Source organism: Haliaeetus leucocephalus, unplaced genomic scaffold, assembly GCF_000737465.1.
Source record: "Haliaeetus leucocephalus isolate CR32 unplaced genomic scaffold, Haliaeetus_leucocephalus-4.0 Scaffold577, whole genome shotgun sequence".
Lineage (NCBI taxonomy): Eukaryota > Metazoa > Chordata > Aves > Accipitriformes > Accipitridae > Haliaeetus > Haliaeetus leucocephalus.
This window is the reverse complement of record NW_010973013.1, coordinates 1350679-1366373: the sequence shown is the minus strand read 5'-3', so window position 1 is coordinate 1366373 and position 15695 is coordinate 1350679. Positions and strand designations below refer to the sequence as shown.

The 15695-nt window shown below is 42.7% G+C and overlaps 1 protein-coding gene across 4 annotated transcripts in view; it reads right to left on the bottom strand.

Moving 5' to 3' along the window:
• H3F3A (H3 histone, family 3A) overlaps positions 1 to 460 on the bottom strand; it is a 9337-nt gene extending 8877 nt beyond the window's left edge. Inside the window, exon 1 of one of the 4 annotated variants that reach the window (XM_010577732.1) lies at positions 375 to 460. The gene's annotated coding sequence lies outside the window, so the exon portion shown is untranslated. Of the gene's footprint in view, positions 1 to 210; positions 292 to 316; positions 336 to 374 lie in introns of those variants that run through there. The other 3 variants (XM_010577722.1, XM_010577726.1, XM_010577724.1) reach the window with 3 other exon arrangements.
• Positions 461 to 15695: the final 15235 nt, after the last annotated feature.

Genomic DNA, 15695 nt, shown 5'->3' with positions numbered 1-15695 from the left:
CGGCGCTCGGGCCCCTTCCCCCGCGGGGAGCCCGGCCCGGCGGCGGCGGGGCCCACAGCGAACGGAGGCGGTCTCCGCCGGGAAACGGGGGACCGAGCAGGTCTCTCTGTCTGTCTCCCCCTCCTAGGGCCCCGCCGCCGGTAGTTCTGACCCATTTGAAATGCTCGAGAAATACCGCAGGCAGCGCCGCGGTGCGCTACTGCCCGTTACCTGCCTGCACGGAGACCCACGGAAAGCCCAGATAGGGAAAAACTGTTCCAATATCATCAGCTTTTCCACCCGCCTTTCATCCTTGCCGACTAACGCCATTAAAAACCCGCTTTTCCGGGGCCATGGGAACAGGCACGACCCCGCGGCAGCCCTTCGAGCTTTACCACAAATGCTGTTTGTGTGCCAACAGGACGCCGCAGAAAGAGCTGGCCCAACACTAAAAAGACTCCAGACCTTCTTCTTCCACTGGCAGGGCCGATAAGCGTTGGTTCCTCCTTTCCGAAGGCCTTTATCTCTGCAGACCACAGGGATCTTCCACCCCTCGGCGTCTGCGAGCGGCCGTGAAGAAATCTAGCCTAATGAGATTCCACCGGTTTAACCGACAATAACATGCCAACGACAACTGCGGTACTTCATCCTCACCCAGCGTAACCACTGCTGCTGCCAACATGTCCAGGCTGCTACGGGAAATAAGATTAGGATGGAAAACAGCTGGTCCAGATTGGAGCCAAAGAAGGCTCAAGTGATACTGGATAGAAAAGAGGAACGCTCGAATCGGAAGTTACCCGAGATGTTTTTAGCACCTTTCACAGAAAGCACACAGCCCTCATTCAGCAAAAAAGAGGCAGATTTCCACCGCTCGCACTCATTTTGGCTGTCCAAGTAGCATGCATTTTCCAAAATACTCTCTTTCACCTTCACCTTGTTGGGAAACTCTCTCGTCTCGCCCAGGAGGCTCTGGGCAGAGGAAGGCAGGCATTTTTCATATTGGGCTGGATTAGTTGCAACTCACTGTATCAAGCTAAAAATACTGTTTCAAACTTGTTACTGGGAAAAAGAGAGTTGGTTTGGAGCAAATGCTTCAAGCTCAAGTCCTCTGAATAGCTCCTAGCCAGCTCCAAATGCCAGCATAAGGCACTGGCCCTGTTGGCCAAAGAGCCATCGGATCAGCCCCAGTAACATCACAGGCTGCGTGAAGATCTACAAACAACTGCAGCAGCTATCGCAACAGCACAGATTACAAGCCCCAGAACAAAACACAGCAGAGCAGATGAAGTGTGCCTTTTCTGAGGTTATCCAGACAAAGGAGAATAAGTGAGTCTGGAGTATGCAACATTGCAGGTATCTTTCAGAAACATTTGAAAAAGGTTTTCCACTACAAGAGACATTCACAGGTTATCACCAAACTTCGAATGGTCTCCAATCAAAGTAGTAGTACTTCCTTCTTACCCCACCACCCCCGCCAAGCTAAAAGCACAAGCTAAAAATCCAAATTACTTAAGTCTAGTTCCAACTCAGCAAATAGAGAGAGGTCCCCTGCTATTACCCAGGGGAAGTTGGGGTTGTTACTCACTTTATGCAAAAAGCTACTCAGACATTTTGGTGAGGGAAGGAGTATAAAAGACTAGCTTTATTTATCTACAACACTCACTTGACTCCTACTTCCACGTATCTCCTCCCAGACCCAATTCTCCCTTCCTGTTCTCCTTCAGATCCATCTCTCTTCTCTCACTCATCAAACCTCCAACCACCCCTTGCACTCAAGCTCTGTGTCCTCGCTCCTATTCCCTGTCCCAGCTCCCAGCCATTTTACGATTTCATATTCCCTACTCACCCTCCTTGATTCAATGTATTTGCTCAGGCAGTTTCATTTTTCACCACCTTTCTCCTTGACCCTATCCCCATCTTTCATCGTCTTGATTTTCCACCTTCCCTGAGTTTTTCAGCCAGTCCCAGCCCCATACCTGCTTGGGTTCCTTCTGCAGCTCCCAGGCTGGACAGCCTTTCCTAGCCAATTCCAATCTCCATCCTTAACAGTCCAGTCCAGTGTCATTTCATCCTCACTCCAGTACTGGCTAGCCTGCCACCCAGTTTCTGGCTGCGGCTGCTATATGGTTACAACTTCTCCTGGAAATGAAAGAAAAATCTAAGTACAAAATGCTGGCAAGTTTTTAAACTATGTTCCTCTTAAGATGTATTTTGGTAGAATGAAAACATTTGTAACCTTAACTTTGTATTAATGGTATATTTTGGTGTGGATTTAAATGTATTCCTAAATAATCATCTACATAAAAGATGAAAATAAACATTTTCTGATGTTTTTACTAGAATGTTACTAAGGGTAGGAATCATTGGCACTTAGAAAGGAAAGTACAAGTCATTTAAAACCTCAACATTATTTACAATAATTTTGTCTCTGTGTAAATAATTTTCTTTTATTATTTATTTTGAAGTTTTCTATGTCATGAATTCAGAGGCCACAGAAGTTATAGCACTGTAATAGCAGCCACTGTAATGCATAGTGCTTTGATATGCTGGATTGCCTGTTATACCTATGGTGGTTTAACCCCAGCCAGCAATTAAGTACCACGCAGCTGCTCACTCATTTCCCTCCCACCCAGTGGGATGGGGGAGAGAATCAGGGGAAAAAAGTAAAACTCGTGGGTTGAGATAAGAACAGTTTAATAGAACAGAAAGGAAGACAATAATAATGATAATAATAACAATAACAAAATTACAATAATAATAATAAAAGGATTGGAATATACAAAACAAGTGATGCACAGTGCAATTGCTCACCACTCGCTGACTGATGCCCAGTTAGTTCCTGAGCAGCGATCCGCCCCACCTGGCCAACTCCCCCCAGTTTACATACTGGGCATGACATCACATGGTATGGAATACCCCTTTGGCCAGTTTGGGTCAGCTGTCCTGGCTGTGTCCCCTCCTAACTTCTTGTGCCCCTCCAGCCTTCTTGCTGGCTGGGCATGAGAAGCTGAAAAATCCTTGACTTAGTCTAAACACTACTTAGCGACAACTGAAAATATCAGTGTGTTATCAACATTCTTCTCATACTGAACCCAAAACGTAACACTATACCAGCTACTAGAAAGAAAATTAACTCTATCCCAGCCAAAACCAGGACAACACCACATAGCATAAATAATAAAAATGGTAGATACATGCACTCTCTGTCAATATATAGGCAAAAAATACACCCGTCAAAACTAGCAGATGTATAGTACACTTATGTTTAGAGATTGGCACCTACTGGAAATACAGATAAGAAGTTGTGTAATAGTAGTAGACACAGCTTTTTCCTCCCTTTCATCTATTTTCATTGGATCTTTTAATCATGTACTTTGCCTTTTGTAGTTCTCTAAAATATTTCACATATATTAGACTTTATGGCCCCTCTGTTCAAATAAAGCACTTAAACATGTTTACTTTTAAGCACCTCTCAGGCTCCATTGACTTCAATGGAAGATACATAGTCTTAAATTTACACACGTGCTAAAGTGTCTCCCTGAAGATTGATCCCTAAGGAAAGTAACCCTGTTTAAACAATAAGGAAAGAGTACATGTGCCACATGAAAAAATTCTTGGAATTCCTTGGTTCTTCAGAAGAGCTTAAGAGACAGCTACTTTAAAATGCAAAATTATCAGTCCAGTCAAAGGTGGTACTTCTCACATTTTGAGCATCATGTACGCGCAGGGGATTCAGAACAATCTATTCTGGAGACAAACTGCATTTTTCAAATGTCTCATAACCCAACAGGGGTAAATCTGTTTGGGTTTTCTTCCTCCAACTTTTTTTTTTTTTTTTTTTAAATTTACACTGTTTCAGTGAAAAGTTTCTCCCAAAAGGAAGTCCAAGGACAAAGTTCTAAAAGAGTGAAAATAAGCCTACAATAGCTCAGAGAATAAAATTCAGGACTCCTCGATGTTGCTTCTCTTTTTGGATCATCACTAATTTTTAGCAGGCTTGATGAGTTTGACTCGGCCTCCACCTTTGTTGTTCCTCTCCTGCAAAGACTTACCAAGCGCTTAGTTTCACTGAGTACCTGCCTGCTTTTATATATGGACTCCTGGCTCTAATTCTCTATGTATCATCCAGGATTCTCTTATTATAATCTCATTTGTATTGCCTATTTTTAACATACATGCACTGCTGGAACTCACCTCTCATCCTTCTAATGAGGTCCTACAGAACATGAAAGGCTAAATAACATTACATAAAATAGTGCTAATTCTTTCTTTTCCATGGTCTAGTGAGTTTCTTCTGGTGGAAAGAGTGCCACACAAAAAACCTGTAAGAGTGCCCTGTTATGACATCCCAAAGTTCCACTCCTATTCCTACCTTGTTTGCTTATTTGTTTACTTATAATAGCCTTTTAAATATGCTTAATATTTTAGTATCTTTTTTATATTTAAAAAAAAAAAGTCCATTGCCTTTTAAAGACTGGAAGTTAAAAATATCTTTAATTGCCTGATACTCAGCTAAGAACAGTTCCAGGTACATAAGATGCATTGTAGCTGTAACCACAGTCTCCATGTTTTCTTATCAGCTTTGAAGGGCTTGCATACAACAGTTCATTATCTTAAGGTGGAAACAGGACTTGAAATATTACACCAGAAAAGCAGTATTCCTATTATACTGACACTATATAAATCTTAAACAGAAACAGAGGTAGCTTTTTAAACAGCGGTACTCTATTTTATATTATGTTTTCATTTTGCATGACTCACGTGCTTAATATTGGATAATTATATTCTCATTTGTTTCAATGTAAGGGGATGATAAAGGAAAGTAACAATAAAAATAGCACTACCTGTTTACACAGTCACGGACCTCCCCTCGTCAAGAGAACTTCAGCTTCTTAGTGACTTCTCCAAGGTTATGCCTTTTCTTCTTCCATTTCTCAGGACGGTATTATGCTATTTTTCTTAAACAGATACTATCAGTTTGGAGTGCACTACAGGGTTAACTGAAACAGAAAGTGAGTCCTAGCACAAGATAGGGAACAGGGTACAACAGATAATTGTGAGGTTATTGTACAGCCTTGTCAAAGACTGGAAATTGTATGATATGACAAGGAGTATCTGTGATTTTTAGATAAAATATGATCAAATGTCATAATGTATTTCAGAGACATGCTGCGAAATTTAATTATAAAAATATGTCTTAAGGCATTGGGTGAAAGGTCTGGTAGACAAATAAAAAGAAAAGGGTGTTTATTCCTGTAATGATAATACAAGATTTTGAAATTTACCGTACCTGCTTGAGTTAGTTCGCATTGACAGACACATTTCAAGTGGGCTTTTGCAAGTTTTTCTGCAGTATAGGGAAGAGCAGTTGTACTGGGGAATATTTCTTCCTAAAGTACGATAAAATTATTAAACTCATTTTAGCTTTCCTGGTTCTTCACACATGACTAAGTTATCATAACAACCTTTTCTGTCTTTTTGAAGAATTGTATTGTACGGTGGAAGGAACTGGATAGCCCGTGGACTTCATCCTAATGGAGACTACTGTAAAATCTTTTATTTCCAGTACTTCTGTGTTGATAGATTCATTAAAGCTGCCAAGGAGAAACAACCAGCAAAAGCTCTAATTGGTTCCCAAATAAGATCCCTACTACTACAGTGATTTACTCGGCGCTCCTGTTGTAGAGAATTTCAGCAAGCTGATTTGCCCCAAGACTCACACATGCTGGAAAATAAAGCCCTGCAGGCTTGCATTAGGGAGGGTTAAAAAAAAAGGCTCACTGTTTTCCACCACCCATTAGGCTCACATTGGCCTCATTTTGCAGCGCTGTTCTTGTAAAGGATGTCTTTTTATACACTAATGCAGTATCTAGACCATGCTGACACTGTCTTGAAAGGCTCTATGAGCTACTATACTTGACAGAACTGAAAGAGTAATATTATTTATTTCGTTTCCTTGCTCAGTGGGGTAATCTCATGAGATATGAGTCTCTTCTTCATGAGGGCCCTGGGGATAGCAGTCAGAGTGAAACTCAGCCATACTTTTAGTACAATGCAAACAGCACAGACCACAGCACTCAGGCTCCAACAGCAAAAGGCAGACCAAAATATCAGGTATGGTGCCCAGTATTGTAATTTATTTGGAACAACATTCTGTAGACTGGTTACTTTCAAATAGATCTGCTTCCTCCTTGTAAAAGCACAAGAGTAAGGTTGTCTTGAAATGGCATTGCTGCTTCATAAGCCTCATCTGTGAAAGTCAGCTGAGGAAGGGTCTCAAAAATGAAAATATTATTCTGAGGCCTGACCTCAACACAGTTGTGAAGTGTTCTGCCATATTCCATCTTTCTTAACAAGTACTCTCAAATCTCAAAACCCACTTTCTGGACAACTAGTCTCCTGAGAGCAGAAAAGGGAAAGAGAAGATGGAGTGGCAGACAGTATATCTTAAAGTGACAGCAAGGAAAATCAATTAAGTTATTTTCAGTCTTACGAGACTACAGAGTTTGGGGGTTTTTTTTAAAGAAATGGAAGCTTCCTATTTTCCCAACATTCTCTGTAAGTCACACACTGTTAGACTGTACTGTACCACATTTTTAGATCATTTTTCTTCTTTTTTCCTCCTCCTCTTCTCAAATTTGCATCTCATAAGGCATCTCAATGTGAAAACTGCAGTTGCTCTTAAGAATAGTGCTTAATATGAGTGCCGCTCATTAGTTTCCTAATGCTTAGAAACTTACGTAACACAATTCAGTTTCAGGCCTTCTAAAGAATAACTAATTTGCCCTAACTACTCATTGTTGAGTATCTACAATCCCAGCTGAGAATAAAAGGATTCATAGGTATTTACCACTTCTGAAAATCAGGCCTAGTATACCTTTGACTACATACCCAGATGTGGGCACCCCAACCAGAGTCTATTTTTAAGAAATCCTGTAAAAATGCCCATATGCCTGCTTTCACATCACAAAGACGACAGTGCTCGAGCCAGAATTAGAAGTTCCTGGCTCCCAAACACGCTCTGACCACACCATCTCTTGTGACAGAGAAGAGAGCAGGAAGCAAGGGTGCAAAGGAACGATGTGGCAATTAGGTAGTTCCTTCTGATCAACGGTGCCTGCCAAGCCTCGCTCTCTTTGTGGGTACTGCAAAGCTGCTGTCATGGGGCCCACCTGATTCAAAGGAGTCCAGTGATCCCTGGTGTGCAAGAAGAATTTGTCAGGCAGCACCGGTTCTTCATAGATGACTTGTATGTCTCAGTCAGTTGCTAACAAAATTTCCCTCTTTAAGTTTTACAGTGAGTTTGGGGAGTTTTAATAAAAGCCCTAAATCCCTGCAGACAGGTGGTAACATCAAAATCTCATCTTCTGTTTCTGAATTCTAAAGAAAGTGTCAGGCAGCTGTGCTTGCAGAGACAAGCTTGATCCCGTAACTGCTCAAACCCCATCAAAACAAACAAACAAACAAGCAGCAGAAGGTAAATGAGAAAGCACAAATTTAGCATGTGCTAACATTGCATGATTCTGGCAAACCTTATGTTCTGTGGGGACTTGCTACAACTTTTGCATGCTAAGTCCTGGCACTACTACTCAAAGTGTACAAGTGATGTTAAAATACAAGCCACAATCTAGGCAACTAAAGTGGAGAACATCAGTTGGGTTTGACGTGGACTGCACAGCATGGATCTCAAGGCAGAGGCAGAGAAGCAGCACCACTTGAAATCTCTGCAACAAAGAACTTCGGGAGAGGTTGCCAAGCCTCTTTCCCCTGGGCTACGAGGTTTTCAAGTACAGCTCCCATGCTGGCACTCTGTCCCACACCCAACAGAGGGGCTGTGCTTAGGTAGAATAAATCCTCACTGCGAGAGGGAGTAATTTATCAGATGCTACTGAAGTTGACATTAAACACTTCATTACATCTTGAAGTTGGACCTTTCAGCCTAACCCTGACCCACAATGGGCAGCTAGCATTCCTGGGAGCCACTGTCATTTCCCACCTGCAAAAAGCACACAGCGCCTTTCTCCCTTGGCTCGCTGAAGAACGAGCTGGCAGTCCTAAATTTTGGTATGTGGCTCAGAGGCCCACGAAGATTGGTCACGCCACATCTACAATTTAAGATTGTGCAATATTTAAGATTCTTGGTTATGAGAACCACAAGATCACTTGCAGAGCCTTTCACAGGTAAAGGGCTGCCCGCACAAATGATGCGGTGAACACACTTCGGTGCCATGCCTCGTTCTGCAGAGTCAGACGTGGTTCCAGTGGCATGAAGGCTTCTCCTGACAAACTGTTCCTGTAACTTCCCGCTACAGAAGAATGACAGGGAGGAAAAACCAACCATCATCAACAGGATTTTCACATCAGCTGTGACTTTCACACACTGGCAAGACTTCTTCATAGCCCTGCTTTGAGAAACAAGCAATCTGACATACTCTGACACCGACATCACTTCTAGGCCAGAGCCCAAGTTAGACAGGAACATGAAGGAACAAATGCACAGTTGTATCATTGTCATGTTGCTAATATTCAAATATAACCATGTGAGGACATGATTTTTCCAGGCCTTACATACATATGACTTAAGAAAGATCCTCAAGGGGCATAGCACACTGTATTACAAATTCCTCATAGATGACACATAATTACCTCTATTTTGGAAAGGATTAGAAGAAACACTGGAGGGGAGTCCAAAATACACCAGTGACATTCCTTAAACACCTTACAACAATTTAATTTCAACTGCATGGGTGCGAAAAGATGTTTGTGCTGGTTTGGGCTGGGATAGAGTTAATTTTCTTCACAGTAGCTAGTATGAGGCTATGTTTTGGATTTATGCTGAAAACAGTGTTGATAACACAGGGATGTTTTCATTCCTGCTGAGCAGTGCTTACCCAGAGCCAAGGGCTTTTCTGCTTCTCCCCCCACCCCACCAGGGAGAAGGCTGGGGGGGGGCACAAGGAATTGGGAGGGGACACAGCCGGGACAGCTGACCCCAACTGACCCGAGGGATATCCCAGACCATACGATGTCATGCTCAGCAGATAAAGCTGGGGGATAAAGAAGGAAGGGGGGGATGTTTGGAGTGATGGTATTTTGTCTTCCCAAGTAACCACTAGCTATGATGGAGCCCTGCTTTCCCAGAGATGGCTGAACACCTGCCTGCCCATGGGAAGTGGTGAGGAATTCCTGGTTTTGCTTTGGTTGCGTGCACAGCTTTTGTTTTACCTATTAAACTGTCTTTATCTTAACCCATGGGTTTTCTCACTTTTACTGTTCCGATTCTCTCCCCCATTCCACTGCGTGGGGGGGGAGTGAGCGAGTGGCTGGGTGGGGCTTAGCTGCCGGCTGGGGTTAAACCCTGACAGTGATGTATAAACAAAATGGCAAACTATTCCAATATCAAGCCAACAAGAAGCTATGTATGTCTGTAGTGTTATAGTGTCACTATTCTCCAACTCAAACTTACTGTTTAAAACAAAAAAACCCCAAGCATTTTCCCTAAAAATTATTTGCATGATTTCTTTTAAAGAGAAACAAATAAAAACCTGCATCCATTATTAGTCATTTGTACATCCTCTTTAAAGTAGCAGAATATTCCCTACACAAGGAGATAAATATTACTATTCCAAGAATGCTGTCTGAATGTAAGTGGGACTTATCATGATCCAGTCAAAAGGAAGCCATGCAAACTCAGCACCCGAAGAATGAGGCCACTGCAGACTGGATCCTTAACTTCACACATTTCTCCTTCAAGCCAATGGAGCTTTCAAAATTTACACTAGCTGAGGATCTGACTCATAACATTTTATCAAAGGGACAAACGATCAGTGACATGATCTGCTTTAAACAGGATTTACGAACACCCACAACGTGCCACAGACTGCTACCCACGTGTTATCTCTGCTGAACATAACGCAAAATGAGGGTTTACCCGCTTGAGGCTCTCTGCTTTACATTTCTGTCTTTTTAGACCTGTCCTGTGTGCTTTCCCTTCTGTTGCTGTCCTCCTTTTCTCCTTCAGTTTCTTTGAAGAATCTCCCCAGGTAAACCAAAAGCAAGCAAATGTGGGTGGGGTAACGTAATTTGGGAGCTCCTCCCAACTACTGGAAATGCAACTTCAGTTTTAGCAAGGAACATTTCCAAATCAACTTTCATCTCAGTTGAAAAACAAGTGAGGATACCTAATCTTTTTCTTTTTTTCTCCTTCAGCTGATCATTTCAAGAAGAATATAACTAACTTTGGTCTAGGAGCTTCAAATTATTGCAGTGTTACAACAAGATGAAAAGCTTACATTGCAAGGGCATACAATGTTTACTCCTGCTTCTTAAAAACTCTAAGGCATAGGGGTCTGACAGATAACAGAGATCTACCACGTACATAATACACATCTCATACCATATGCTCGCTCTGAGCTTTGGATTTTTGTGACGTTGCCAAACATTCAGATGCCAATTAAGAAACTAGAATCCAGTCCTTACACAGAGATTAAGTAATTCAGCACAGTGTCTCTGCAAGCTATAATTAAAAGCAGTTAGCTTCATTAGAGGGAGAGCAAAAGTAGAGAGGCAGATACTTATTTTTGGTATTGTTTTCCTATAAAATATACTGTACACTACAACTAACCCATTTACCGCTCTCCAGCTGCATTCAGTTCAAATTAATCAGAACAGACCAAATCTAAGCACTATGGGTAGCACATCAGAGGAGACACAAGGTTAGAGACATCTTAGAATCCTAAGTATTAACTTCTGCAGTATTACCTGGTTGTCTAATTAGACAATTCATCTCAAATACTGCTGCCAAATTTAAAATTATTATTAACATAACAAGGCCAACTGTGCTGATGATACCCATGGCCAAACAAAAAGGGACCTTAGTTTCTCAGGTGCAATACATACGTACGTGCAGAGCATTCTCCTTCCCTGAAAGGACTCACAGTTTAAACATCCTTGCATAGGATGGTGACAAAGATATTAAGCACAACGAAGGGACTAATGTGAGGGCAAAACCAGTTTTACAGCTATTTTTAAATCTTATGTCTAAGTATCTGCATTATTGCTGACTATGGGCTATGAGAAGAATAAAATACAGTTATTCACCTCAAACTTGCTAGGAGATTGATATCTAGGCATTCACTGTGAGACGGTGAGTATATTTAACAGTAGCTATTGTATTAATACAAGGGTAATATAAGTAACATAACATTTGTATTTCTGCCCCACTTGCTCCCAACCCAGTATCAGGTATCTTAACACACTGTCTCTACCCATTGCGCTGCTAACACAGAAACTGAAGCAGATGACTATTGACATTTGGCAGGAAGCTGCACTTGCAAATATCAACTTAGATTCATTACGGTTAATTACATTTTTGTCAAACAGTATGATGTCATAGTATCTGAAGTAAAAAATGTTCCCTCATGTCATATAGCATCTTAATTATTGTCCTAAGAACATGCACACAAAACTTTCTTTTCATTCTGTCCTGATTCTCCATGCAAAAATAATATGAAAGCGTGTAACACATTTAAGCCTTGCAAATATATTATCTGCAACTTACACTTTGGGATACCATTAAAATGTGAAAGAAAATATATCCAGATGAGCCAGTCTCCTTATATACAATAGTACATGATCGACTGTCTAGCAGACGGAAAACCCACACTTAAAAGATATGTTTTCAAATTCAGAGTGGCTTTGGTGGACAAAATTTACCTTTGTTAATATCTCTTCACACTTAGAATATTCTAATAGGAACATACACATCTGTTTCATATTTTAAGGGGTATCTTTCATCCTTTCTCTTGCTTGTGTCTAGGAACAATTTTAGAAGTGAGAAGCACTGGATTCTTACCAGAGCAACTTTTGACCCATTCTTTGTTAATCTGGGTACGTTGTGAACAACTGGTTTTGTGTTCTTCACTCCCACAGGCGTCTTTCATGTGCAGATCAGAAGTCAAGGGCCAATGGATACCTTACACCTTCTCTCAGTACAGAGTCTTGCATAATGTGATCTTGGTCTTGACAGACCGTTATTAAGCACTATAAAGCACTGCTACTACTATTAAAATGGAACTACTGGAGGAAACAACAAGGGTGAATGAATGAATGAATAGCAGCATTATGACAGTTACACATCTGATGGTTCCAGATAGAGATGTTCTAAAAACTCTGTTCCACATTAAATCAAATAATAAATTTTAAGCAGAAACTAGTCTAGTCTAACACACTGCATATTATAGGCCACAGAACCACACCAATAACTCAGGCATCACACCCATGGATATCAGAATGAAATAAGAAAAGGATAGGTAGTCTCATCTCTTAAATTATGTCAAGACAGCAGGAAGTTTTAAAGTCTAGTCTTGGTCCTTCCACTGTCTTGAGAAAGCAGTATAACCAGTTTGCCTGAGTGTCACTGTTTAAAAAGTTGGAGTACTTACTTATCCCACAAGGGTTCTGTCAGGTTTAATTAATTATGCCTGTAAAATCCTTTCTAAATGAAAAGTGGCAAGCATGATTTATTAATTAAGTCTAAAACACCACTGCAGAATCAGAGACGGATCATTGTTTTATCAAGAGAATAAAATTTCTAATAAAATACATTTCAAATGGGAAATTATAATAGCAGCCTTTTTGACTTATTTAAACTTTTTTGTGAGGAGCAAAGCAATAGACTTCTGATGAGTTCTAGGAATAGAAGTGTAATCAAGAACAAGAGAGACAGGAACGCTCGCCCACCGACATTCATGTGGCACTAAACGGCATTGCATAAATCATGAGAATGGGGGCTACATACCTAGCATTGCCGTAGGACCAAGCTGACAGAAAAATACTCCGCTGCCTGTTAGATGTCACTTGCTTGTAGCCTGGCTACGTGCAAGGATCTGTGCAAGTCACCTAGATATAGCCACCCACAGCCGACCACGGCATTAGTCGCCCAAAACTACCCATAAGATGGCAACGTATGATCTACAAAGGGCCTGATTTATGGCAGTATGACGCTACCGCTGTCAGCTCTCACGCTCACAGGTGTACCAACAGCTACAGCCTGTATCTGCAGGCAGAATCCAGGTGTCAGTTATGAATGACAGCTGTCATTGATGCACACCTCCTCTCGGGGGGCAGCGGGCCCTCTGTTTTGGTCCTCTTTTCCCTATGACAGCAGCTGTGTTAGCTAAGGTATTCCTCACTGGGAAATTAGAATTCAGTCGGTGCTCGCTAGGGCCAGGAATCCACCGGCACAGATAGAAGAGTAGTTCCAAACGTTCAGAAAAAGTTGTGGATCGAAGGAGCCGTGAGTGACACCGGTTCAGCACACCCACTGGAGGGTCAGTCCCGCAGCCCAACTCTTTCGTGGACCATAACTCCGCCTGCACCGGCGAGCTCCACACCCTCAGCGCCGGTGGCCAGAGTTTCAGAGGAGGAAATGAATCATGCCCTCGGAATGCAACTGAAATCCTGCAGATCCGAGAAAATACTTATTCATGTGCATTTGTGTACGTGCATACCTCGTACGTTGCCAGTTACATTTCGATCAGATACCGCATAGGAATAAGAATACCCCAGATCTAGTGGTATTGAACATTAGGTGGCATTCCAAACATAAGGCACGTGATTATAAGTGAAACAAGCGGTACCACATGACTTAAAATATAACATCAACTGAATTTGGGCCCGATCCAGCACAAAATAACCACCGCTTTTCCAGGCTACACAGACATCAGGTTTGAATGGTCACACTGCAGCAACATGACACATAATTTGGAAATATCAACTTGTTATAGAAAGACAGTAAGGGATTGTCTAGACTGGGTCAAAACGCCGTGCAGAAACATTTTAGCTAAAATTAATACAGCGTAAGAAAGGGTGAGCCAAGTTTGATTTGTGAGTTGGCCATGGCAAGCCCGTGGGAAGATCTCCTCAATTAAATTATTACTAATTTGTTTACATTTGCCTGTGAAGTTCCCAATTCTGGGTCACATCACCTCTCTGCCTCTTTGTTTCCCAGCCTCCTCCTTTTTTACCACATCGACTTAAGACGACCAGGCACGAGAGCCACCTCTCCATGCTCACGCAGACCTGGCCAAGCAGCACGGCTCTTCCACAAGCAAAAAGGTTGAGACGGCCCCAGCACCAAACTTTCCGGAACAGCCAAGCACCTCAGACACAAGCCCCATCTTTTTAAAGCGGCGTCGATGCCTAAGACCTGGATTTAGCCGCAGGCTCCGACACAGGCGCCAGTCTCGCTTGCTAACTGGGGATTTTCAGTGTGGCAGGTGCATCCCTGGCAGGGACCCCCCCTTGGGCAGGGGCAGAGCTGAAGCGGCAGATGACGCCATGAGCAACGGTCCTTGCCCATGCTGCTACTCCACAAAAAGGCACTGCAGGTAACGTCGTTATTTGGAAGTAAGGTGACAAGCGTATCGCGCTGCAGATCTCGGGGCAGCCCAACCACGTCTTCACTAGTGTTTGCGACAGTTCTCGCCAGAGACAGCTGGTCGTGACCTACCTTCAAATATCCTCTAGCTGGGTGGTTACGTTGAAGACATGGAGGAGATTTGAAGCCACCAAAGAATGCAGTAGTTACACGGCCTGGATTGCCATCACACCTCTGTACGCGTCCTTTCCTGGAGAGGTAGAGGTGTGCATTTTCTTCTAACCAATTCTTCAATCTCCTGCTTACAGGTAGTTACCGCGTGTCATGAAGAGCCGAGTGTGGCCTCCTGCTCCAGCTCAACTTTCACCCTGTTTTAAAAAAACATTTTATGTGACTATGTAGCCAAATCTGCCCCAAACATCAGAGTTCGGGGCCTCTCCCCATCCGTATGCTAAAATGCATGTAGGAATAAGCAGGACAAAGAAGCCATAGAGATGGACTCCATTGTCCTGCAAGTCCTTACATGAAATTTGCACCATATTTGATTGGACAATTAACAGCTGCGCATTTCCATTACACTTGCAGTGCTTCGCCATGGCAGCGCTGCCCCTTCCCAGCCGCCTGAGGTGGCACGAGTATTTCCATTCTCATGCTGCCGCTGCTGCCACCGCTACTAAAACAGCAGGGAAGACGGGCTTGTTCGGAGCTGTGGTCCATTTTGCCTGCCGTTACGTCCTCACAGAGTCGATGTGACAGGTTGTAAAAAGCCTTTACAACCTGGTAGGCTGCACACAGCGGTCTGAATGAGAATTATAGGGCTGCCTCGTGTAAAAAAGGTAAAGGACAGAAACCGCTTCCTGGGATGGTTTCTTTTATCACTTATGTTTGGAGACAGGGATGCTCCAAACAAACAGTGCTCAAGACCATTTCCTAAAACAAGACACCAGGGCACACATGGAAACGGATTCTCATTTAACCTTACATGTATAAAATGATAAATTGGGTCCCTAAGGGCTGAAACGTCAGACTGACTCCAGAGTTTCAAATATAAAAAAAACACAGGTTACCTTCCGGGTGTAAAACTGGTCCCTAAACCGACTGAAACACCACGTTGACTCCAAAATATCAGAAATACAGGTTGCCTTAAAGTCCGGGTTGAGCCTCCAGCACTTAAAAAAAACACCAGAACCACAAAAAAGCCCCGAAACCCATCAAGTAGGAAATCTTTTAAAACTCCAATTAGGGGAAAAGCAGCTAACAGCAATTAGCAGCCTATTCAAAGCACCCCTCGCACTCACCGCCAAACGGGGGCGGGGCGGGGCCGAGGCGGGGCGGG